Source organism: Theropithecus gelada, chromosome 3 (assembly GCF_003255815.1).
Source record: "Theropithecus gelada isolate Dixy chromosome 3, Tgel_1.0, whole genome shotgun sequence".
Taxonomy (NCBI): domain Eukaryota; kingdom Metazoa; phylum Chordata; class Mammalia; order Primates; family Cercopithecidae; genus Theropithecus; species Theropithecus gelada.
In genome coordinates, this window is record NC_037670.1 from 103,893,884 (window position 1) to 103,918,252 (window position 24,369).

Sequence of the window (24,369 nt, forward strand, 5' to 3'; positions counted from 1 at the left end):
ATAGGCATACAATGAAAATGAAAAGAGACACATGGGAACTTACAGCTTAAACACTGGAAAGTTTTCTACTTTCCTACATTAACAAAAGAACTACCCATTTGTGTGAGTGTAGGCCTACTCTTGGTGTGTGAATTCATTACCACATCCAGGTGTTACTGTTAAGAAAAAAGCCCCCAATTTGTCTTCTTACACAAAAAATTAAAAATAATGAAATTCTTGTTTCCTTTTCCTTTTACTGACCTTTTAAGTTCTTCATAGGTCCTTTCTTATCCTTTGTCTCCTCTCCCTTTTAGTGCTGTGACATCACCAGGTAATACACACACTTGCTTCCATTCCCTTCTACACATCTCACCTCCCATTTCTCTAAATTTCATACATCAAAAATTATCTGGTAAGTCTTTCATTCTCTATGAGTCTTTAAAATGACTGATATGTTAATATCTTAAACATTTAAAAGAAAGTATCCTGCAGAGCTTTAGAGCAGGCTATGAGTTATGTTCATTGTCTGGAATCCACACAAAGTCTCTCATCTTCCCTGAAATTATTGCAGCAGCAGTAGAGGTGAGAGTAATGTTTTAATTTTGAAGTGATCTTCAAATCCTTAGAAACAAAAGTGAAATATCAGAGACTAAATTTTGAGTTCCATATGAATACCCTGTCCTGCATATTTGGTTGTGGATCAGAAGAGAGTAACAAAGAGGAGGAATTAAAAACAAATATAATAAATTTTTTGTTGTGCCTGGAACAGTTGTGCTAATGACTTTTGTCTTCCCAGTTTCCATTTGTCTTGAATTTTAAAAAATCAATATAATGAGAGTGTATTTGCATATGTAGAAGACCCTGTCTGTTGAAAATGGTTCAGAAAAAAAGATAATGTAAATTGTCCTGATGTTTCTCCCCCTTCCTACATCTTTCAATTAATCATATATATTCAGGTACGTAAAATTTTAAAAGTATGAAATTTGCATTTCAGTAAAATACCTTAAATTGGTCTTACTACAGGGTCAATGAAAAAAATTTAAATCATCCAATATATTATTATAATAGGAAACTTCCCATGGGAGAAAGTGATAATAAAGTTGAGAACAATTAGGATTAATTGAATTACCGAGCAATAAAAGCAGACACAGGACTATCTGAGCAAAATACTAAAGAGTAGCAATATGCCCTTCTAAGAGAAGGCCTTGGCATCCAGAAACAGAAGACTGAACTAAAAGCATACAAGCTCACAGATTTTTAAGAGAGAAAGGAGATACTTTTTTTTTTTTTTTTTTGAGACGGAGTCTCGCTCTGCCGCCCGGGCTGGAGTGCAGTGGCAGGATCTCGGCTCACTGCAAGCTCCGCCTCCCGGGTTCACGCCATTCTCCTGCCTCAGCCTCCTGAGTAGCTGGGACTACAGGCGCCCGCCACCTCGCCCGGCTAGTTTTTTTGTATTTTTTTTTAGTAGAGACGGGGTTTCACCGTGTTAGCCAGGATGGTCTCGATCTCCTGACCTCGTGATCCGCCCGCCTCGGCCTCCCAAAGTGCTGGGATTACAGGCTTGAGCCACCGCGCCCGGCCGGAGATACTCTTTTGATAGATTCAAGTGAGCTGTGAAGATCACCAAGATAATTGAAATAGTTTTGAAAATTCCATTGCTTTCATTGGTAGTGTCTCAGAGCCAGTACACAACACTAAAAGATTATATGCAAACAGTCCCGATATTTCCTCAGCCCTGATACTTCTTCATGTTATTGATAGGCACTTCATTCATATTAATCATGCATAGGTTTCCATGGGACAAATTATTGCTATCCACTTCAAATTTTAAAAAACCCATTTCATGTCATTAATTTGTGGAGATAAGTTATAAAATGTTATCCATTTATATATAAATAAACTTTCTGGTAAACTTAAAACAAAAAGGATATGTCCTTACATTTCACAAAGTAGGTTTATTACTTCCAATATAAAACTGTGTTCAAGAAAATGAGGACCAACATTCAAACCCCAGGAAATGTGTGGGCTAGGAATGTGATGAGCACAGTTTTGAACGATTTGCTGGACACTTTCTTGTTTACCCTGTTTACTGGGATGTAATCAGAACTAGTCAAGAAAATGTGAATTATAAAACCCTTCTCACAATAAAACCCAAAGGAAAATATTTAGACAAAAATCAAGAAAATGATGAATGCCAAACCATTTACCTTACAGACATGTGTACAAATTGATTATTTTCCTGTCTATTTTGGTTGTATAGAATAAGGACAAATAAATGATAGTTAACAATATTTAGTATTTGTTATTTTAGACATGTTAGATCTTATAAAATGCCCTTATGTTTTAGTCTGAAGGGAAACATTTACATTTTAGGAAAAAAATTATAGCTAAACATAATTAAAAATAATTTTTCTAATAGGAACTTGGGTAAAATATGGAGTCAAAAAGCTGTGGGCAAAAGTTTAGAAGATTAAGCAGATTAGCAAGAAGGCATAGTGAAAAGAAAATGTGAATAAGTGAATGGTAAAAGGAGGCAGAATTAATAGCAAATGCCTATGTAGTGCCCACTATATGTCAAGCAAGGCTATGGAGCGCGTGAGCGTGTGTGTTTGTATGTGTGTGTGTGTATGTGTGTGTATTCCTAATAGGAAACTTACTACTCTCATTTGCAACTAAGGAAATCAAAGTAAAGAGATATTCACTAACTACCTGCCCATTAATGTAGCATTGGAATCAAATCCAGGAAGTTGACTCCTGAGTATGTGGTTTTATTCACTATAATACGCGCCTTTTAAGTAATTCTATTAAAGAGGATTTATGAAAGAGAATTTAGAAAAGCCAAGGAGACAGAAAAATACGAAAAACTCAAATGTGACTTTGGGATTCATTTTTGAGAGAAAAATAGTTAATATCCCTCACCATAAGGCAATGCTAATGTTGTATCAGTATCAAAGAAAGGACAGGTGATTTTGTCCTTTCTCTTTGAAATTCAATTTATGATGTCCAATGCTGTAAATATCCAGCAGCAATAGCTGTGCTCTATAAATATTTAATACAAATGAAGTCATAAGTATAACTCAGACTAAAGCTAATTTAAAAATATAAGAAGTTTGGTAGTTACTCCCCCACCCACAAACTTCCAGATGGTGTTTAATAGGTATACGTGACTATATTTAAGAATGGCATAATTTAAATAGTAATTCAAAAGCAATTTGTCAGTTATAGGAAGCAGCATTGGTAAAAATTCTATGACTTTTATCACAGTTCTTTTACTAGATAGCTCTCCTTTAATTATCCACTTTACTACCAAGTTTCTTGCCTCTGGTTTACTAATTCTAAACTATTTTATTTTGTTGTTATGGTCTTGAGAAAACATAATATATAAACCACAGAGAACTTTAAGGAAGCTAGATTTAACTACAAGCAACCTAAAAGGGCTCCAATCTTCTTAATATTATAAAACCAATGTAAAATAATAATCCCAAAGATAGAAAATCATCTCACAAAATAATCTTAAAGGGAAGACATAGGAATACATGTAACCAGATAAACGTCCAAAAGATATTAACTAATATCAATAACATGCCACACAGGTTCAACATAATTGGGCTGAGATTAACCAAGTATAATTGTTTCAGTTATCGGTTATCCCTGTTCTATGAGTTGTTAAGAAGTATGTATGTATATTTGTGTGCACATGGGTGTATTTTATGGATTTCTGAATTTTGAAAATCAATTTATCTTTAGTTGAGTTTTTTGAACCATAAACATACCAAATTAATTCACTAAATTAGTAACAACTTATATATAAATTCTAATTAATGTTTACCAAGTTGATTGAGTACACACTGAATTTCTTTTTCTTCTCTTTTCAAGGTGGAGTTTTGCTCTTGTTTCCCAGGCTGGAGTGCAATGGTGCAATCTCAGCTCACGGTAACCTCCGCCTCCTGGATTCAAGTGATTCTCCTGCCTCAGCCTCCTGAGTAGCTGGAATTACAGACATGTGCCATCACGCCCACCTAATTTTGTGTTTTTTGTAGAGACAGGGTTTCTCCATGTTGGTCAGGCTGGTCTCAAACTGCCGACCTCAGACGATCCACTTGCCTTGGCCTCCCAAAGCACTCGGATTACAGGCATGAGTCACCACGCCCATCCCACACTGAATTTCAATGAGTAAGGCTTTATGTATAACACAGTTTTGCTTTCAAAAGTAAACAAACAATTTGATAGCTTTTCTTTTTTTTAAATTTCATTAGTAGAAATAATAGGTTGAATTTGGTTTTCTGAGTCTTCTACCTGTATTATAACTAAAATAATGCAAATTCTCATTGATAAAAAGGATACAATTTTTTTTAATCTCTCAAAAATTTTGTGTTTGGATTTTTGTTGGCATATAGAGGGCATATATATTTATGGAGTACATGAGGTGTTTTGATACAGGCATGCAATGCTTATTAATTACATAATGGAAAATGGGATATCCATCCCCTCAAGCATTTATCCTTTGTGTTACAAACAATCCAATTATAGTATTTTTGTTATTTTAAAATGTATAATTAAATTATTACTGACTACAGTCACTCTGTTGTGCTATAAAATACTAGGCATTATTGTTTTTAACTATGTTTTGTACTCAATAACCACTCTTACACCTCTCTCTCCCCACACTGCCCTGTTTCCCTTCCCAGCCTCTTGTTACCATCTTTCTACTCTCTAACTGCATGAATTCAGTTGTTTTGATTTTTAGATTCCACAAATAAATAAGAACATGCAATATTTTGTCTGTGCCTGATTTATTTCACTTAGCATAATGATCTCCAGTTTCATTCATATTGTTGCAAATAACAGGATCTCATTCATTTTTATGGCTGAATAGTACTCCATTGTGTATAAGTACAACTTTATTCATTCATCTGTTGATGAACACAGGTTGCTTCCAAATTTTGGCTATTTTGAACAGTGCTTCAACAAACATGGGAGTGCTGTGCAGAAGCTTTTTAATTTGATGTGATCCCATTTGCTCACTTTTGCTTTGGTTGCCTGTGCTTGTAGGGTAGTACTCAAGAAACTTTTGACCAGACCAATCTGTGAGAGAGGTTTCCCTGGTGTTTTCTTGTAGTAGTTTCTCTGTTTGAGGTCTTAAATTTAAGTCTTTAGTCCATTTTGGATTGATTTTTGTATATGGCTATTTTGTACATATCTTCATTTTTCTTCATATGGATATTCAGTTTTCCCAGCACCATTATTGAAGAGACTGTCTTTCCCCCAGTATATGTTCTTGGAACATTTGTTGAAAATGAATTTGATATAAATGTGTGGATTAGTTTCTGGGTTCTCTATTCTGTTTCATTGATCTATGTATTTCTTTTTATGCCAGTACCATGCTGTTTTGGTTCCTATAGCTCTGTAGTATAATTTGAAGTCAGGTAAAGTGATTCCTTCAGTTTTATTTTTTACTTAGGATAGCTTTGACTATTCTGGGTCTTGTGTGGTTCCACATACGTTGAAGGATTGTTTTTTTTTTTTATTTCTGTGAATAATGTCATTGCTATTTTTATAGGAATTTCATTGAATCTGTAGATTGATTTGAGTAGTATAGACGTTTTAACAGTATTGATTCTTCTAATCCATGAACATTGAATATCTTTTCTTTTTTTTTTTTTTTGGTGTCCTCTTCAATTTCTTTTATTATTGTTTGATAGTTTTTATTATAGAGACCTTTTGCATTTTTGGTATTTAATTCTTAGTAATTCTTAGGCATTTACTTTTATTTGTGGCTATTTTACATGGGATTACATTGTTACTTCTTTTTCAGATTGTCTGCTGTATCATAAAGAAATGCTACTGATTTTCATATATTGATATTATATCCTGCAACTTTACTGAATTAGTTTATCAGTTCTAATAGGGTTTTGTAAATATAAGACCGTATCATCTGCAAACAAGAATAATTTGACTTCTGTCTTTCCAATTTGGATACCTTTTCTTTCTTTCTCTTGCCTAATTGCTCTAGCTAGGGCTTCCAGTACTATGTTGAATAATAATAGTGAATGTGGACACCCTTGTCATGTTTCAGAACTTAGTGGAAAGACTTCCAGTTTTTTGCCATTTAGTATGATCCTAGTGGTGTTGTATTATGTTGAGGTATGTTACTTCTGTACTGTTGCTTTGGGCTTTTTATTATAGGGGAATATTGATTCTTATCAAATACTTTTCAGCATCAATTGAAATGATCAAATGGGTTTTGTCCATCATTCTGTTCATATGATTATCACATTGTTTGATGTGCATGTGTTGAACCATCCTTGCATCCCAGGAATAAATCACACTTGGTCATGATGAATGGTCTTTTTAATGTATTGCAAAATTCAGTTTTCTAGTATTTGTTGAGGATTTTTGAGTCAATATTCATCAGAGATACTGGCCTATAATTTCCTTTTTTGAATGTGTCTTCACTTGGTATTGGTATCAGGGTATTATTGACCTTGTAGAACGAGTATGAAAGTACTCCATATTCCTCTGCTTTTTGGAATAGTTTAAGTAAAATTGGTATTAGTTCTTCCTTAAATGTTTCATAGAATTCAGCTGTGAAGCCATCACAAGTGCTTGGCTTTTCATAAGGGTTTTTTTTTGTTTTGTTTTGTGTTTTTTTTTTTTGTGATGGAGTCTTGCTGTATTGCCCAGATTGGAGTGCAGTGGTGTGATCTTGGCTCACTGCAACCTCTGACTCCCTGGTTCAAGTGATTGTCCTACCTCAGCATCCCAGGTAGTTGGGATTACAGGCATGTGCCACCACACCCAGCTAATTTTTGTATTTTTAGTAGAGATGGGGTTTCCCCATGTTGATCAGTATGGTCTTGATCTTCTGACCTCGTGGTCTGCCTGCATTGGCCTCCCAAAGTGCTGGGATTACAGGCATGAGCCACCACATCCGGCCAATATTTTTTTTTTTTTTTTTCCTGGAGACAGAGCTTCGCTCTGTTACCCAGGATGGAGTACAGTGGCAGGATCTTGGCTCACTGCAAGCTCCGCCTCCCAGGTTCATGTCATTTTCCTGCCTCAGTCTCCTGAGTAGCTAGGACTACAGCCACCCACCACCATGTCTGGCTAATTTTTTGTATTTTTAGTACAGATGGCGTTTCAGTGTATTAGCCAGGATAGTCTTGATCTTCTGACCTCATGATCTACCACCTCGGCCTCCCAAAGTGCTGGGTTTATAGGCATGAGCCACCGTGCCTGGCCCTGATGGAGATTTTTACTACAGCTTTGATTTCATTACTTAATGTTCTACTTAGTTTTTTAATTTCTTCATGGTTGAATGTTGGTAGATGGTATGTGTCTAGTAATTTGTCCACTTTTCTACATTTTCTAACCTGTTGGCACATAGTTGCTCATAGTACCCACTAATGATCCTTTCAATTTCTACACTTAACAGTTGTAAGGTCTCCTTTATCATCTGTGATTTTATTTATTTGCATCTTCTCTCATATTTTCTTAGTTACTCTGGCTAAAGTTTTGTCACTTTGGTTTAACTTTTCAAAAAAACAGCTTTTTCTTTCATTCATTTTTGTATTATTTTCTTCATTGTAATTTCATTTATTTCTGCTCTAATCCTCATTATTTATTTTCTTCTACTAATTTTGGTTTGATTTGCTCTTGCTTTTCTGGCTCTCTAAGATGCAACATTAGGTTGCTTATTTGAAGTTTTTAATTTTTTTATGTAGGAACTAATGACAATACACTTTTTTCTTAGTACCTCTTCTGCAGTATCCCATAGGTTTTGGTATGTTGTGTTTGCATTGTCATTTGTTTCAAGAAGTTTTTTTAAAATTTCTTTTTTAATTTCTTTATTGACCTACATTGGTCATTCAGTTTGGTCATATTGTTTTTAATTTCCATTTATTGCATAATGTCCAGAATTCCTTTTGTTATTAATTTCTAGTTTTATTATATTGTCAGAGATGATGCTTGATATTATTTCAATTTTTTTGTATATTTTAGACTTGTTTTGTGGCCTAATATATGGTATATCCTTGAGAATAATCTATGTGCTGAGAAGAAAAAAATGTGTATTCTGTAGCTCTTGGATGAAATGTTCTGTAAATATCTATTATATCTATTTGGTCTATAGCGCAGATTAAATCCAATGTTCCTTTGTTGATTTTCGATCTGGAAGATTTGTCCAATGCTAAAAGTTGAAGTCTCTACCTATTATTGTATTGAGGCCTATCTCTCTCTTTAGCTCTAATAATATTTACTTTATATATCTGGCTGCTCCAGTGTTAGGTGCATCTATGTTTAAAATCGTTATATCACCTTGCTACATTGACCCCTTTGTCATTATATAGTGACTTACTTTGCCTCCTCTTATAGTTTTTGTCTTGAAATCTATTTTGTCTAATTTAAGTGTCGTCACTTGTGCTCGTGTTTGGTTTCCATTGGCATGAAATATATTTTTCTCATCCCTTGATTTTTAGTCTCTGTGTGCTTTTATATGTAAAGTGTGTCTCTTGTAGGCAACAGATCATTGGTTCTTATTTTCTTGTCCATTCAAACACTCTATGTCTTCTGATTAGAGGGATTAGTCCATACATTCAATGTTATTATTGATAAGTAAGGACTTAGCTTCTTCCATTTTGTTATTTGTTTTTTGGTTGTTTTGTTGTCCTCTCTTCCCTCTTCTTTTCCTTCCTGTCCTCTTTTTTTTTTTGTGAAGGTGATTTTCTCTGGTGATATGATTTAGTTTCTTCCTTTTAATTTTTTGTGTATCTCTTGTAGGTTTTGGTTTGAGGTTATGAGGGTAGCAAATATTATCGTATGACTTATAATTTTAAGCTGATAACAACTTAATTCTTGTTGCATAAAGAAACAAGCAAAAATTAAAGTAATAAAAACTCCCCGTATTACTTTCACCCTCTCACTTTAATTTTTTATTTTTTTACATCTTATTGTAATGTTGATGTCTTCAAAGATTGGTGAAGTTTTTATTTTTGAATGATTTATCATTTAGTCTTTCCACTTAGGATAAGAGTAGTTTATACACCTTAATCCCAGTGTTATAATATTCCATGTTTTTCTGTGTACTTACTATCATCAGTGAGTTTTGTAGCTTCAGGTAATTACTTATTGCTCATTAACATTCTCTTCTTTCTGATTGAAGAACTCTCTCTGGAAATTTTTGTAGAAAATGTCTGGTTTTGATAAAATCCCTCAGCTTTTGTTTGTCTGGAAAAGTCTTTATTTCTCCTTCATGTTTGAAGGATAATTTCATCACATACATTATGTTGGTGCAAAAGTTATTGCAGTTTTTGCCATTCCCTTTTAATGCAATAACTTTTGCACAAACCTAAAATCACACTAATTATTGCACCAATCTAATACTGTTCTAGGGTAAAAGTTTTTTCCCTTCAGCACTTTAAATGTATCATGTCCCTCTCTCCTGGTCTCTAAGGTTTGCACTGAAAAGTCTGCTGCCAGACGTATGGGAGTTCTATTGTATCATACTTGTTTCTTTTTTCTTGATGTTTTTAGAATATTTTCTTTATCCTTGACCTTTGGAAGTTTGATTATTAAATGACTTGAGGTAGTCTTCTTTGGGTTAAATCTGTCCTGTGTTCTATAACCTTCTTGTACTTGGTTATTGATATATTTCTCTAGGTTTTGGAAGTTCTGTTATTATATCCCTTGAATAAACTTTCTACTGCTATCTCTTCCTCTACCCTCCTCTTTAAGGCCAATAACTTTTATATTTTCCCCTTTGAGGCTATTTTCTAGATCCTGTTGGTTGATTTTAGAGTGCTAGGTCTTGAGAGAACTTAGGCGGTAGTCTTTTTATTCATTTTTCATTTGTCTCTTCTGAGTGTATGTTTTCAAATAGCCTGTCTTCAAGCTCACTAATTCTTTCTTCTGCTTGATCAGTTCTGCTGTTAGAGGACTCTGATGCATTCTTCATTAAGCTGATTGCATTTTTTTTGGCTCCAGAATTTATTCTTGACTCTTTTTAATTACTTCAGTCTCTTTATTAAATGTATCTAATAAAATTCTGAATTCATTCCCCATGTTTTCTTGAATTTTATTGAGTTTCCTGAAAACAGCTGTTTGGAATACTTTATCTAAAAAATCATATACTTCTGTTTCTCTGGTCCCTTGTTGGCCGGGTGCGGTGGCTCAAGCCTGTAATCCCAGCACTTTGGGAGGCCGAGACGGGTGGATCACGAGGTCAGGAGATCGAGACCATCCTGGCTCACATGGTGAAACCCTGTCTGTACTAAAAAATACAAAAAAATAGCTGGGCGAGGTTGCGGGCACCTGTAGTCCCAGCTACTCGGGAGGCTGAGGCAGGAGAATGGCATAAACCCGGGAGGCGGAGCTTGCAGTGAGCTGAGATGCAGCCACTGCACTCCAGCCTGGGTGACAGAGCGAGACTCCATCTCAAAAAAAAAAAAAAAAAAAAAGAACTTCTCTGGTCCCTTGTGCCTTATTTAGATTATTTGGTGAGGTCATGTTTTCCTGGATCCTCTTGATACTTGAAGATGTTTGTCTGTGTCTGGGCATTAAAGATTAGGTATTTATTGTAGTTTTCTCACTCTGGGCTTGTTTGTACCCTTTCTTCTTGGGAAGGCTTTCCAAATATTCAAAAGACTTTGGGTGCTATGATCTAAGCTGAATCTACTTTAGGAGTACACCAAACTTAGTAATACTGTGCTTTTTGCAGGCTTATAGAAGTACCACCTTATCCTGGACAAGGTCCAAAAGACTCCTATGGATTACCAGGAAAACACTATTGTTCTCTTCTCTTACTTTCTCCCAAACGAATGGAGTCTCTGTCTGTATCCTGAGCCACCTGAAACTAGGGGTGGAGTGGCCCAGACATCCTGTGGCTATCATCACTATGACTGTACTAGATCAGACTTAAAGTCAGTACTGCACAGGGTCTTGTCCAAGGCCTGCTGTAACCACTCCCTAGCTACCGCCTGTGTTCTCTCAAGGTCTGGCACTCTAAAAACACCAGGTGCCATACTCAGTCAGACTTGTGTTTTTTCTTTCAGGGTGGTGATTTGTCCCAGACCCCAAATGGGTCCAGAGGTGCCATATGGGAGCCAGGGGCTACAGTAAAAATTCTTAGAAGTCTATCTCGTGTTCTATTGTACTGCAGCTGAGCTGGCACTCAAACCACAAGACACAGTCCTTCTCACTCTTCTTTTGCCTTCCCAAAGCCAGAGGAGCCTCATCCAATGGCCACTACCATCCCAGGCCCATGGAGAGTACGACCACACTATAGCCAATGTACCCCTAAGCCCTAAGAGTTCTTCAATAATTTTGTGGTGAATGCTGCCTGGCTGGGATTCACCCTTCAGGGCAGTGGGCTCCCCTCTGAGCCAGAGCAGGTCCAGAAATGCCATTCGAGAGTTAAGTCCCAGAATTGAGGTCCCCAGAGCCTGCTTGGTGCTCTCCACTTGTGCAACCAAGCTGGTGCCTAAGGTCTAAGGCCAAGTCCCCTTTACTTTTCCCTCTGCTTTTTTGAAGGGGAAGGAGTCTTGCCTTGTAGCCACCACAGCTGGTAATGCACTGAGTCTCACCTGTAGCCAGCAAATCTCAGAGTCTTACCCAAAGCCCTTGATGTAGTACCTGGGTATCAGTGTTATTCAGGGCCGAAGGGCTCTTCAGTTAGCAGGTAATGAATCCTGCCAGGACTGGGTCCTACCATTCAAGGCAGCAGTTAGTTTCCTTTCTATCCTAGGGAGTGTCTAGAAATGTCATCCAGAAGCTAGAGCCTAGAAAAGGGGCCTCATAGCTCTGACCACTGACCTATACTGCTGTGACTGAGTTGGTGTCCAAGAGGCACAACAAAGTCCTCTGCAGTCTTTTTTTCTCCTCTCCTCAGTCAGAAGAAAGGTGTCTTTTTGGAGTCATGAGCTGTGCAGCCTGGGGTTAGGAGAAGGGTGATGCCAGCACTCCTGTAGCTGCCCTTGCTGGTGTCTCAATAGGTCTCATGTTTCCCCAGTCTGCTGGCTCTGGGCCTCTATCTGTGCTAGGATTCACCCAAGGTTTTGCAGTCCTTGTGGACTAGACTTCCTTTCAAAATTATTTAGGGTCGCAGAGCACTTTAGCCCATGTGAGATCTCAAGTTTGAATGTTGAGACCGGGATTCTCCTCTGACTATGGCTGGTTTAAATGTTCCCTCAATGGGTGGGAGTCACCTGACTTTAGTCCAGTTTTGTTTTTCTGCTATAATAGGGCAGCACTGAGATAGTCCCTCTGCCTAGTGAACAGAAACTCACTCTGCAGCATGCCACTACTGCCAGGGAAGGATGCTGTCAGCTATTGATGACTGTTTTTTGTTGTTGTTGTTTTTTGTTTGTTTTCCTCTTCAGTGCCTCTTTTCAGAGATATGAAGTTAAAACAAGGTACTGTGGTGCTCACCTGATTTTTGGTTCTTATTAAGGTGCCTTTTTAGTGTAAATAGTTGTTGAATTGGTATCCTTGTGGGGGAAATGATTGGTGGACCCTTCTCTTCCACTGTTTTGCTTTACCTCAACCCCCTGTAAATTTATTAATGCTCTGATAGAGTACCTTGTATAATGGCTAAGCAAATAGCATCTCAAGTGAATTCAAGTTTAAAAGAACTCTAGGAATCACCTAATATGATAAATTTATTGTAAAGATGTTAAAAATAAATCCTAGAGAGGTCAAGTAATTCAATAAAGTTTTCAAAACCATTTTTTTATTACAACTGAAACTAAATACCATGCCTACTAAACAATATTCCATGACCCTTTATAGCATTCAACTGTCCTAAATTATAGTCTCTGGAACAGTAGTGTTCTAATAGATGTTAATAGTTATTCTGGAAAAAAAAAAAAAAAAAAGAATACCTCAGCAGGAAGGACATTTCAGGAACAGCTTTGCTACTTCCAAGGTATGGACGGATTCTAAATAAGCCAAAAGGGAAATTACAGTAACCTAGCGTTATTAACTGTTACTGTTATAAGATAAAGAGATAAAAGGAGGAGAACCTAACCTAAACATTAAAAGAAAGATTCATATGTGAAAGGCTATGTTTAGGAATCATGATTTTCTATCAGGGACAAAAACAGGAAAAACCAGTAGAATTGAAACCGAAGGAACAAGTACCTGAATGTCTTTCTTCTTATGTTGTAAGTCAAACCCATAGTAAAGTTAGGGAGCTAGGAAATCTGTTGCTGCAACACATACAGGTCAGTCTTTCAAGGCAGAGAGCAGAGTAGAAAAGGATGAATTGGAAATATAGGCAAGAAAAACAGAAGATATATAGCAATATAGTCATATAAGTTCTGAAAATAATTAGTTAATTAAAAGGTTTGTTCACAGGATCTCTTTACTGAGAATGTTTAAAACTTTACTAAGAATCTCTACTGAGACTCTGTAAGATTGAAAACAATCAGTGTGTTCAAAACTAGTTTGGACCTGGAAATTTTTTTTCAAGAGACAAATATTTACATTTTGCATGTAAAATAGCATATAATAACAGTTCATAAAACCTTGGAAGATAATGCCTTTCCATAAAACTGTGAGATCTTATCAGTGAAATTCTCTTTAATCAAATGTAGTATTTTTATAAGGTTTCTGGCATTTTGAAGACATTGTGCAGACAATCTATTTCTAGAATTCTTGTACCAGAAGAACCAAGTTAATATGACTTTGGTGTTCTGCTGATGGTTCTAAACAGAAGCAACAGTATAACATATTTAAAGGCAGTTGCAAAGTCCTACTCATCTTTTTGCATTGCTTTAATACTCTTCACCAATGCTCCACACACACACAAATACTTTATAGTTAACATAGTTTGTGTTCACCCAAAATTCGTATGTTGAAACCTTTTCACAAAGTGATGGTATGAGAAGTAGGGGTCATTTGGGAGGTAGTTAGGTCATGAAGGTTGATCCCTCGTGAATGGAATTAGTGTTCTAACAAAAGAAGTCCCAGAAAGAAGCCTTGCCCCTTTGACTATGTGAGGACACAACTAAAAGGCACTATCTGTGAATCAGGAAATGGACTCTCACCAGAAACTACATCTACCAGTGACTTGATCTTGGACGTCCCAGTCTCCAGAACTGTAAAAAATAAATGTACAAGGTTTATAAGCTGTGTGGCCCATGGTACTTTGTTAAATAGCCTAAATTATCTAAGACACATCGTTATTCTAATACTAAATTTTAAAAGGCTTTTATGCTACATGTGAAGTGATATAATATCACTTAAGGGCAGACTGTGATAAGTTAAAGATGTTCACACTAAACCCTGAACTAATCACTAAAGTAACAACAACAAAAAAGTTACTAGAACAACAAAGGAAATAAAATTTAATAATAAAAAAATCCAAAAAAGGGAGAACATTAACAATAAATGTGTACAATAATAACAACAGATGAGACAAATAACAGACAGCAAGATGACATAATACAATTTATGTATATCAATAATCACACTAAACTGCTGTGGTATAAATACTTCAATTAAAAGGAGGAGATTTTCAGATTGGATAAAATCACACATCACAACTATATGATGATCATAAATAACAAACTTTATAAAGACAAAAATATGTTTAAAATAAAATAGAAAAAATAGACCATGTTAATACCACTAAAAACAAAATTTCAATGGCTATAACCATGTCAGAAAAAGTAGATTCATCAATCTAGCAAAAGTACATAACATTACCAAATGTTTATTAACTTAATGAACTTTAACATACATAAAGCAAAAATTGATAGAAATGTAAGGAGAAATGGAAAAGTCCACCATTATAGCCAGAGATCCCAACATCTCTCTTTCAATAAATAACAAAATGTAGACAGAGAATCAGTAAAATTATAAAAAAAATAAATAAAAACACATTAAATCACCTTGACATAAGTATATTTTTTTGACCACTCCACCCAACAACAGCAGAATTTACATTCTTTTTAAGTGCACCTGGAATATTTAGTAGGATAGACCATCTTCTGAGCAATAAAATGTTTTAATAAGTTTAAAAGAATTCAACTCTTACAAAGAATATTCTCTAACCACAATGAAATTAAATTAGAGATTGATTACAGAAAGACATTTGGAATATTCTCAAATGTCATGAACCACATGAATAATTTTAAATAACTAATGGGTAACAGAAAACAATAGAATACAAATTAAAAGTATTTTGAATTGAATAACAGTAAAAACACAGCCTATCAAAACATGTCATTTGCCACTAAGTAGTACATGGTGGGAATGTATAGTACTAAATGTCAATATAAGAAAAGAATAAAGTCCTCAAATAAACAACTTCAGCTTAAAAAACTGGGAAAAGTTCAGCAAAATAAACCCAAAGCAAGGAGAATGAATAACATTATAAAAATAAATATGAAAATCCTAAAATATAAAACAGAAAAACAGCATAGAAAAATCAGTGAAACAGTTTCTTTGATTAAACCCCAAATCAATAAGCCTTTCACCAAACTTACCAGGAAAGAAAGAAGAAACAAATTACTAATATCAGGAATGAGGTAGATGATGTGATATCAGTACAGGTTCTATAAATATTTACAGGATAATAGATAAATTTTATAAATGGTTTATGGTTTTAAATTTGACAGTTTCAATGAAATGAAAATGTTCCTTGAAAAATACAAACTATGAAGGTTCACTTAAGAAGAAATAGATATCATGAGTAGTTCTATATCAGTTAAAGAAATTAAATATGTAGTTAAAAACCTACTGAAAAAGAGAATCCCAGGCCAGATAACTATATGGGTGAGTTCTACCAAACATTTAAGAAAGTAATCCTCTCAATTTTACACAATCTCTTCCAGAAAGTTGCAAGCAGAGAACATTCTCCAACTCATTCTGTGAAGGCAGCAATACACTGATACTCAAACCGGACAAAGATGTTACAAGATAATGAAACATACAAACTAATATCCTTCATTAATAAATGCAAAAATTTTAATCAAAACTTTAGCAAATTGAAATTAATGATATATTAGAAAGATAAGAATTGATCATTGGAATGCAAACCCAGTTTAAAATTAAAATATCATGCAATTAAATATATTAACAACAAAAAAAGTATGACCATCTCAGTATACTCAGGAAAAAATTTTTACAAAAATCCAACATCCATTTCTGATGAAAGATATAGCCAAAAGGGGAAATCCTCAACCTAATGAAGAACTTCCATGAAAATCCTACTGCTAACACCATATTTAATGGTAATAAGTTACACACTTTATCCCTAAGGTTAGGAACAAGGCAAGGATGTCTGCTATTATCACATATATTCAAATAGAAGGTATAGGCAGTGCACACAGGCAAGAAAAATATGTAAATATTATTCAAATTGGAAAATAAAAATAACACTATCTTAGTTTGCAGAAGTGATAATCTATATTAGAAAATCAAATAGAATCTAAAAAATCCTAGAAATACTACAAAAATTTAGCAATATTGCAGGATACAAAATCAAAATAGTAAAAGAAATTGCTTTTCTATATTCCACCAATGATTAATCTGAAATTGAAATTTAAAAACACCCTTACAATAACATTAAAATATAAAATGCAAAAAGATATGCAAGACCAGCAAATCAAAAACTGTAAAACAGTTATGAGAGAAATTAATGAAGGTCTAAGAAAAGGAGAAATGCAAAGGAGACATAAACAGAGAAATGTTTATGAATTGTCAATTTAAGATACCAGTTTTTCCTAAATTAATGTGTGTATTAAATGAAAACTGAAAGTTTTTTTCAGAAATTGAGTAGCCAATTTTAAAATTCACATGGCAATACCAAGGTCCCAAAACAGCAAAAAGTAACATTTAACAAGAGGAACAAAGTTGAAGTACTTCCTAACATCTGTTGTTATTGTTATTGTTATTGGTGGTGGTGACGGTGGTGACAACGTCTCGTTCGGTCTTCCAGGCTAGAGTGCAGTGGCGTGATCTCGGCTCACTGCAACCTCCACTTCCTGGGTTCAAGTGATTTTCATGACTCAGCCACAAGAGTAACTGAGTTTACAGGTGTGCACCATGTCTGGCTAACTTTTGTATTTTTAGTAGACACGGAGTTTCACAATGTTAGTCAGGCTTGTCTCAAACTCCTGAGCTCAACTGATCTGCCTGCTTCGGCCTCCCAAAGTGCTAGGATTACAGGGTTAGCCATGGTGCCTGGCTCTAATTTCTATCTATAGAATAAAATCAAGATTATTACCTGACTTCAAGACTTACTATAGAACTGTAGTAATGAAGACAGGTGGTATTTGACACAAAGATAGGAAAAATAAATCAATAGAGCTAAGTAGAGAATCCAGTAAGAGACAAACATTTGTGGAGAATTGATTTATGACAAAGGTACAAATACAAGTCAGTGGAAGAAAGACAGTCTTTTTTTAAAACAAATGATGTTAAAATAATTAGATATCTATAGGCAAAATTTAAAAAAAAGTATTTTTTTGGACTACATATAAAAATTCCTTTAAATTTGATCATAAAAAAGTATAAAATGCAAAACTACAATACTTACAGATAGCTAAAAGAAAGGCTTTTTGAACTCGAGTTACACAAAAACTTCTTAGATATGATTTCAAAAATATGATTTATGAAAAAATAAATTGTTTAATTGGATTTTATCAAAACTAAAATCTTCTGCACTTTCAAAGGCACAGTTTAAAAAAGAAAAATACAACCTACAGACTAGGACAATGTAGTTGCAAATCATATATCTGATATCAGTATTTTAAAAATGAGACAAATATCTTAACAAACGTTGACCAAAAAAGATGTAAGAATGGCAAATAAACAGAAAAATGATGCTCAACATTTTAGTCATTAGGGAAATGCAAATTAAAATCATATCTAGATGCCATTACACAGCTAGTAAAACGGCTGAAATGAAAATTACTGACTGATTATACCAACTGTTAGTAAGCATGTGGAGCAACTAAAACTTGCATCAATGCTGATGGCAAGTTAAAATGGCAAAGCTACTTTGGAAAACGGTGTGGCAATTATTTGAAAGTTAAGTATACACTTTGAATGACACAATCATTCTGCAACTAAATATTTACATGAAAGGAAAAGTGTTACAAAGGCTGATACATGAACGTTTCTACCAGCTTTATTTTTAATAGCTAAAAAGTAGAAATAATCCAAATGTCCCTGAACAAGTTAGTGAACAAACAAACTAATATATATTCTTGCAGTGAAATACTACTCAGTAACAAAAAGGAATTAACTGTTGTTACATGCTATAATACAAATGAATTTCAAAATTTGTGCTGAGTTAAAGATGTCAGAATGAAAAGCATATTTTTATCAATCCATTTATATAAAGTTCTAGAAAGTTCAAATTAATGAGTAGTGACAGAAAGTGCTTGAGGAGGGGAAGACGAAGGATACAAGAATTACAAAGGAGCATGAAGAAAGTTTTTGAATGATGTATATGTTCATTATTGTGACTGAGGTGAAAGTTTCATGGGTGTATATATAACAGTGTCTTCCAAAAAGTGTAAGACAAGGGAACACTTCTTAAATAATTCTGTAAATATAGAATTAATCTAATACAAAAACAGTTGAAGATTTTACAAGAAATGGAAGCTACAGACAATAGCTATCATAAACACAGATGCAAAAATCCTCAACAAAATATTAGGAAATCAGTTCCAACAATATATAAAAAGAATTATACACCAAGACCAAATGAGATTTATAGTAGCTATGCAATGATGTTTTGAACATTTGAAAATAATGCATTCGGTACACCAACAGGCTATAGTACATTAAGAGTATTTGACACTTTAAACACTCATTAATGGTAAAGAAAAAAGTTCTCAAACTAAAAATAGTGAGAAACTTCCTAAACTTGACAAAGAACATCTGCAAAAAGCCTAAAGCTATTGTCACGCTTAACAGTAAGAAATTGCATGTTTTCTCGCTACGTTCCAGAGTAATACAAGGATATCTCCCCATCACCCTTATTCAGAATTGTACTAGAAGTTGTTATTGCTAGTGCAATAACACAAGAAAAATAAAGAGTATACATATTGAGTAGTGAGAAAATGTTAGTAACAAAAAGCTTTCAGAACTCAACAGTGAAAACAGAGTGAGCAACATATACGAAGATACATTTCAGCTAAGAACATTTTCAAAATAATTATCCATTACAAAAAATGAAAATAAAATCACCATATCACTACACACACATCAGAATTGCTAAAATGAAATATATTAACATCAAATGCTAGTTGGAATGTGCAGAATTTATTTCACTTTGTTGCTAGGGAGGATATGAAAGAAATGGTTCCTGATACTCTGCAAAACAGTTTGACAATTACTTAAAAAATTAAACATCCACCTACCACCTGACTCAGTAATTGAACTGCTGGACTTTTATCCAGGAAAATAAAAACTTCTACACTAATATATAGAAAACCTGTACACTAATGTTTATAGTAGATTTATTTGTAATAGTTAAACACCACAAACAATCATCAGATGTTCTTCAATATGTGAATGGTTATACAAAGTGTGGTATAGTAATATCATGGAATACTATTCAGGATTAAAAAAAATACTGTTACACACAAAAAACTGGGTAAGTCTCCAGATAATTTTGAGGAGTACAGAAACAATCCCAAAAGGTTATATAGTATACGAATTCATTTATATTATATTCTTGAAATTTACCATATTATGACATTGGAGAACAAATTAGTGATTGCCAAGGTTAAAGAGGGGTGAGGTAGGAGAAAATCAGGTGTGATTGTAAAAAGTTAACATGAGAATGCTTGTTGTGATAGAAATGTTCCATATCTTGACAGCACCAATGACAATCTCCTAGTAGCAATATGGTACTATAGTTTTGTAAGATGTTATCATTGGAGGAACTCGAGTAAAGGATTCACAGAATCTTTCAGAACTATTTCTTTCAACTGCATGCAAATCAATAATTACCAGAAAATTAAAAGATTATAATTAAAAATTAGTTTGGTTAGTGTTTCTGCACAGATATCTGGTTTGTACTTGCAAATTATGACATTAAGTGAAAAATATTTGTATTTACTTAAGTATTCATTCTTATATTGTCTGGCATCTACTTCTTTTATTTATTTACTTATTTTTGAGATAGAGTTTCGCTCTTGTTCCCCAGGCTGGAGTGCAATGACGCAATCCTGGCTCACTGCAACTTCCACCTTCCGGGTTCAAGCAATTCTCCTGCCTTAGCCTCCCGAGTAGCTGAGATTACAGGCATGTGCCACCACGCCTGGCTAATTTTGTATTTTTAGTGGAGATGGGGGTTTCTCCATGTTGCCCAGGCTGGTCTTGAACTCCCAACCTCAGGTGATTTGCCTGCTTCAGCCTCTCAAAGTGTTGGGATTACAGGTGTGAACCACCGTGTCCAGCAGTTTGGCATCTACTTCTTAGGTTTTTTCCGTTCTCTAATTTTGTTTAAAATCTGGAGATGTAGATAATCCAAAAAAGGAGTAGTACTTCCATAACCAATTAAGCAGAGCACATATATGTATATATTCAGTCTAATTTATATCCTTTACCTCCTAATAGAAAATACTTTTCTCTGCTTTGTTGCTGACTCAAAGGTCCGATCCCCTGCCTGGAAGCTAACCTTGGCTAGATACCCAGAATTGTCTCTTCTATTCCCACAACCAACCTTTTTCAAAGACTCAGAAGACTGGATCAAAATTTTTGCATATGTTTTGATGACTCACAGAAGCACACACTATATGGTATGTGATTTTACAGCCTTTCTTCTAAACCCAGACTTCCTTAGTTATGCATTCTTTAATCGGCCAAGAATGCTACAACTTCCACTCTGCTCTACCAGCCGCTACAGGCTTGGATTTCTATCAATCAGTAATTAAATTTATTAAATGTAGTGGCCTTTAGCAAGCACCAAGTTTAGTTAGCTAAAGCTTAAAAGAAAAAAACAGGCTACATAGTATCCACAGCCAGTGTATAGAGGAAACATGTGATTCCTAGACCCAGCTTCTGGTATCCCAGTCATTTTATGCTAAGAAATGAGGTTGAATATGTGCAGACAAACTCAGCTCAGGGAAGCCAATAAGCTCTAGGATCCCTTTAGCCTTTATAACCAGATAATCACTTAGCCCTTCCAATATATATGACTAGGAGTCCATGACCAGCTTCCATCTACAAAGGCAGTTGTGTGTCATCAAAGCTGGTTTTTCCTTATTTAATAAAAAATGTTGACAGTGTCTGGTTCAATACATATTTTGATCAGGTTCATATCTCCCTTGAATTTAGTATAGAATTTTAAAAATGATTTTATGAGTATATAAGAATAATTGGCCAAGAATCAAATCCTCAGACATCTCTAGAGCTAAAGGAAATGACACAGAATCAGCTGTTCATCCTTTTGAGTTTCAGAGCAGGCTTCAAGGGGATATTACCCTCAGTGGCTGCAAGGGACTTACTACTTCCTAGCATAAGGTGTCAGAGCCCCTGCAGAGATATGAGATGCCAGAGCCAAATTAAAGTGAGGAGAGGGATAGTCCAACATGGAATGTCAGAGCCTGAGTAGAGAATGTGCAGGTGAAGGAGCAGCCAAGTGTGTTTTGTCAGAGCTCAGGCACAGTAACAAGAAAATGCATAGAGAAAGGCAGTCCAGTTCAAGGCGTCAGAGCCTGATGGGAGGAAAAACAGGGTGTTAACTAGAGGCACCATCTAGTGACAAGTGCCAGAGATTCAGCAAGGTGAGGAAAGTATCAGCATAGGAAGCAATCTAGCAAGAGTATCAGATCTTGATCAGGATAAGGAGGGCATCCTTAGAGAAGGGTATCCTGGAGCGAGGTGTAAGTACACAAAAGTGGCTGAGAAGGGAAAAGATAGGCAGGGTGAAGTTCAGCTGCATGGTATCATTGCCAGAGTGTAGTGAGGAAGGCAGCCGTGAAAGAGCAACAGAATTCTGAGAAGTGTGAGGAGGGCAACCATGTTGGGAGAAGCTGGTAGCAATGGCAGCAATAGGAGTTTGATAATGCATGTAAGGACTCATGAAATATATATACACACACACACATACATACACACAAACATATATATGTTTAGAATATATATATATTTATGTATGTTTAGAAAACAATGGGAACTAATTTTCTCACTATTACAGAAGAAATTATAAATACGGAAAAGGAAAATATTATAAGAAAGCATGATGATAGTCTGGCATCAGAGGCTTCATTGTGAATTCATGGTTTTCAAAACATCTAGATGGATACAGAAACAAATATACACATAAGTTTTCACTGTATTATATATTGTACTACAATTAAATATGTAGTTATTTTATACTACTTGTGTTTGTACATACATATATTCCTTAGCCCTGTCCACTGAAAAGGCTGGGGAACAATAATGTCTCAACAAAAATGAGCATACCCAACACGGATTATAACTTCTAAATATTATTCTCCACTAAAAATAAAAAACCAGCTAGTGTCCTCAGAAAAATGCTGGCTTAACGGCTGGGCCAGAAAAACTACAAGACGATCCTGGGTATCCTGGGCCAGAAAGCAAGTGAGCTCTCTAAAATAATGATGCAGATGCATGGAAAAGACATTGAAACTAGGTAAAGGGATTCCCACTGACCAAACCAGGACCATTTTAAGGAGCAAATTAAATAATGATACAATGATATAGAGTTAACCCATTGACAAAGTACAAAACTATGTGTCTTTTCTGATATAAATTAATGTATGAAAAAATTAAAAGTTTCATGAGAAACAGTGTATTCTTAAAGTTTGAGTGTCTCTCCTGATAGACTAATTATTAATTACAAAGGGAATAAGAATAACTTTAGTCTGGAAAATGCCACCTAGGTCAAGTGATCAAAGCACACATCATCAGTCGGAATGAGACAAATTGAAGCCATGTGTTACTTCACTAGCTGTCAGTTGCTAATACTCTGACCTGTAAAATATTAATGAGTTTAAATAGTCAATTCCTGTTTGATCATTGTACACGTTAGTAGCAGACTAAAAAAAATAATGAATTTAAAAAACTGTGTGCCCTTCTCCCAGGACATTGTAAGAAGGGCATTAGGAGTCCAGGTATCAATGTCATTTTTTCAAATGCTGAAGACTTTGGTGATGACATTGGCCCCACCACTTACCATCTCAGTCCTCTTGCATAAGCTCTTTGACCTTTCTGGATCACAGCTGTTTATCATTTAAAATTAGTGATTGGACTGTGGTCGTTCAAGGGATGCCTACTAAAACTCTGGACATCTAACCCGAAAAGTAAGTTCATGCTCTTTAAAAGTATATACATTGCTATATTTGAAAATGTGTTTATCTGTACAATGAGATAACATTTGATTACAATTATGTAAACAAACTAATATTTCAGTATAATCAAATTGTCTCTCTTGACACAAAAGAAGAAACTTTCTGGTACAGTGTTCATGTTTTATTGACCATAACTGATGGCCTGAATTTTGTCTTTTACCCTGAGTAGTCAATGTTGCTATCATAGCATTAAAGTAGTATAACCAGTTGAAATGGTAATATGTCATAGCTAATGGTCAACTGGCCCAATCGCTGAAATAAGATTTCTTTTTTACAACTTATTTTACATTCAGAAGTGCACATGCAGTTTCATTATGTAGGTAAATTGTGTCATGGGGGTTTGCTGTACAGATTATTTCATCACTCAGGTAATAAGTATGGTGCCCAATATGCAGTTCTTTTTAATCCTCTCCCTCCTCCCACTTCCTCTAACTTCAAGTAGGCCCAGTAGCTGTTGTTTCCTTCTTTGTGTCCATGTTTTCTTAATGTTTATCTCCCACTTATAAGTGAGAACATGCAGTATTTGGTTTTCTGTTCCTGAATTAGTTTGCTTAGGATAATGGCCTCCAGCTCCATCCATGTTGCTGCAGAGAATAAGGTCTTGTGTTTTTGTTTGTTTTTTTTTTTTTTTTTTGGCTGTGTGGTATTCCGTGATGTATGAGTACCACAATATCTGTATCCAGTCTACCGTTGATGGGCATTTAGGTTGATTACATGTCCTTGCTATTGTGAACGATACTATGATCAACACATGTATGTATGTGTCTTTATGGTAGAGCAATTTTTATTCATTTGGGAATGATATCAGTTCTTCTCTATACATCTGATAGAATTTAGCTGTGAATCCATCTGGTTCTGTGTTTTTTCTTATTAGTAGGCTTTTTATTACTGATTCAATTTTGGAACTTGCTATGGGTCTGTTCAGAAATTCAATTTCTGTCTGGTTCAATCTTGGGAGGTTGTATGTTTCCAGGAGTTTGTTGATTTCCTCAAGATTTCTTAGTTTGTGTGCATAGAATCGTAGGTTGGTTCCAAAGTTACTCTGGTTTTTGCC

General features: G+C 35.0%; 1 long non-coding RNA gene across 1 annotated transcript in view; it reads left to right on the forward strand.

The window, feature by feature from the left end:
* Positions 1–21,227, forward strand: part of LOC112621760 — a 46,508-nt gene extending 25,281 nt beyond the window's left edge. Inside the window, exon 3 of the long non-coding RNA XR_003118765.1 lies at positions 20,557–21,227. This is a non-coding gene — a long non-coding RNA (uncharacterized LOC112621760). The remainder of the gene's footprint in view (positions 1–20,556) is intronic.
* Positions 21,228–24,369: the final 3,142 nt, after the last annotated feature.